Source organism: Mus pahari, chromosome 13 (genome assembly GCF_900095145.1).
Source record: "Mus pahari chromosome 13, PAHARI_EIJ_v1.1, whole genome shotgun sequence".
NCBI lineage: Eukaryota > Metazoa > Chordata > Mammalia > Rodentia > Muridae > Mus > Mus pahari.
In genome coordinates, this window is record NC_034602.1 from 47,693,072 (window position 1) to 47,695,957 (window position 2,886).

A 2,886-nucleotide genomic window follows, 5' to 3' on the forward strand; every position below is an offset into this window, starting at 1 on the left:
ACTGAGGTGGGAGTGCTAGGTTCTGATGATGGAGAGTGGTCTTGGTTTCTGTTAGTAAGATTCCTATGTTTGCCTTTCGCCATCTGCTGATCCCTGGAGTTAGTTGTTATAGTTGTTTCTGGTTGGAGCTTGTTCCTCCTGTGATTCTGTTAGCCTCTGTCAGCAGTCCTGGAAGTCCAGCTCTCTCCTGGGTCTTAGTGGTCAGATTACTCTCTGCAGGGAAGCTCTCCTCTATCAGGGAAGGTGCACAGAGGCCTGGCGTTCAGATCTGCCTCCTTGCTGAAGATGTAGGCCCAAAACAGGGCCTGTCCCAGAAGATGTGTTGCCTCTGCAGTTTATTCACTCACCTGCACAGACTAGCCACTGAGGGACTCTGGACACAATATGACTCTTTCACCTGCTCCAGCAGACAGAGCCCTCACAAGTGGCCACATTTCCTCTGGTGAGGAAGGTGCCCAAATTTCTGGAGCCCGAAACAGGGTCTGTCCCTGAAATTAGGTTGCTTCTGTCTGTCCTGAAGCTGTGTAGCTTCTGAGGTCCACACTCTTGCTATGGCAGACTAGAGCCTAAGTGAACCGGCTCTCCTTCAGGCTCAGGCCTTGAGACTCCTCCCGGGTGGACACCCCTCCTCGGGCCTTCTTTTTTTATGTATACATAATTCCTTATTATTTATTCTCCTCTTACAAAAGACACTTGGACAAATACATATAAAATGACTTATGTCATATTTAGAAATGGCCAAGAACACACCTTGGTACTCCTCACAGGAATACAATCTTCAGAAGCACTCCTCCTCACCACTGCCCACCTCTTTAATAGTTTTAAGGCAATTGTTTTATTTTAATTCTCCACAGTTTCTAATGATGAATTATCAAAATAAGTAATCTAACACTACACAGGCACAAAGACATTTAAATTAAAAGATTTAAAAAATACATGTGTTTACAAACACCTACAATATGTCACCCAGAAACTCCAACTAATGAATAATACAAGATTAATTTCCTAGGTGACATGTCACAACTCTCCAGAAATGCGAATGAACACCAGAAAGCCCACAGCCAAGAGCCAGAGTAGCACATCAGCATGCAGTCAGAATCCTATGAAGGTCAGAGGGCATTGGGGCTCAGCGATCTTCACAGTGTCTTCACAGTAGAAGGCGATGCTTCAGGATGGATCAAGACTATTTCCTCCCACCCCTCATGTGAAACATACCCATCACTGCTGAGGTCTCAATATGTGATGAGTTAAGAACACAAATTAAGCTCCAGAGCATGTTTATCTCTGGAGTAGGAACTTGAAAGCCGACAGGATAAATAGAAGTTGAGCGGAACCTGCCTGCAACAATCTTTTATTTTCCTTGAAGGCTACAGAAAATCAGCCTGTAAACAAGGAAATTAATTCTCATAATAAAAATACCCCTACAAATAGCCAAGGTATCCAGTCAGGTTCCACATGGTATGCTGTAACATTTTCTTCTGAGGGCATAATTTGTGAGTCCACAGGATTAAGATCAATTCCTTCTGGAAACAGTAGCTTCTCACAAACTGCTTCCTTATTTGGTAAATATTGTGATACTGCATTAGGTTCCGTGAAGAAGGCAGAACATGCTTTAAATTATCAATTTTGCTCTCTCTGGATGGATATTCTCATAACATGTAGGTTTTGCCAGCCTCATGGTGAAACCTTGTGTGTCTCATTCTGATGAGCACCCCATCAATTCTCAAGAAAAACACAATAGCAGAAAAAAGCTGGAAGGCATTACTCTAATTTTCACACCCAGGCTGGAAACGCCGTGATCATGCAATTCATCTTCAAAAAGGAGAACTTCTTCAAACCCTTTAATACGTTCTTTGGCTTTCAATTTTTCTGTATCTATACGATCTGTTGTAGGTACAACCTTTAGCTTAAGAGATTCTCCAAGCAACGTTTCTTTCTATTCTTTTGTCCATAATAGACAGGTCCAGTCATACGGTTTAATAACTTCTTCGGAGAGTTCACCTTCTGTTCTACTTTCCTACCACTCTTCAGCACAAGCTACTTTGAGCATGCCCTTGTAGTTGTTCACACATGTCAGTATATCCACAGCTCTGAACTCTATTCCAAAGCCAGAGCCAGGCTGGATCCTTAGAACGTTGTCTCTAAGCATCATTTCAGGGAGGGATGGCATATGCAGCTGTCAGCTAACCTAGCCAGGTCGGGAAGGGGGCACTTCGGCCTCGCCTGAGTTCCTCAAGCTGAGATGCTGCTCCCAATCCTGGACCTAGCTGATGGCTCTCCGCCAAACGCCCACACTCACTTTCTCTTGAGAAGATAAACTCCGTTTAAAAATGCTCAGAGCACAAGGCTGGTTATGGCCATGTAACACAAAGCCTGTTTTATGACAATATTTTATAACAATATGCTAAATAATATTTACATTGTGTGAAATACATGTATTAAAAATTTCTTATAACAAAGAACACTGTGGAATGTATGTAATTTATCCTTGAATTTTCAGGATATGCTGTGAATAACTGTCTTCTTTTGTTGTCCAGTACTATGATATATTGTTACTAGACCAGGGGCAGTATTTCTGTGTAAAAACATTGTATTATTTTATTAAACAGTAATTATTCCTTCTCTTTTCTTGGCATGATGCAAGATGAACCAGACTTCCTGAAGTGCCATATCTACAAGGTGATTGAAAGGCCCAAATAGATTATCCTTCTTGGAATTTTACCTCATTATCCAAAGGCAGATGTAAACCCTAAACTTTTAGCCAGAATGAAATAGGCTTTCCTTAAATTGCTAAGACAAATCCCTATTAAAAGATACTATAAATATTATACTAAAATAAAAATGTCATATATAGCAGAGGATGGCCTTATCTGGCATAGTAGGAGA

The 2,886-nt window shown here is 41.4% G+C and overlaps 1 pseudogene; it reads right to left on the bottom strand.

The window, feature by feature from the left end:
- Window positions 1–1,404: 1,404 nt before the first annotated feature.
- Window positions 1,405–2,182, bottom strand: LOC110330301 (annotated as a pseudogene).
- Window positions 2,183–2,886: the final 704 nt, after the last annotated feature.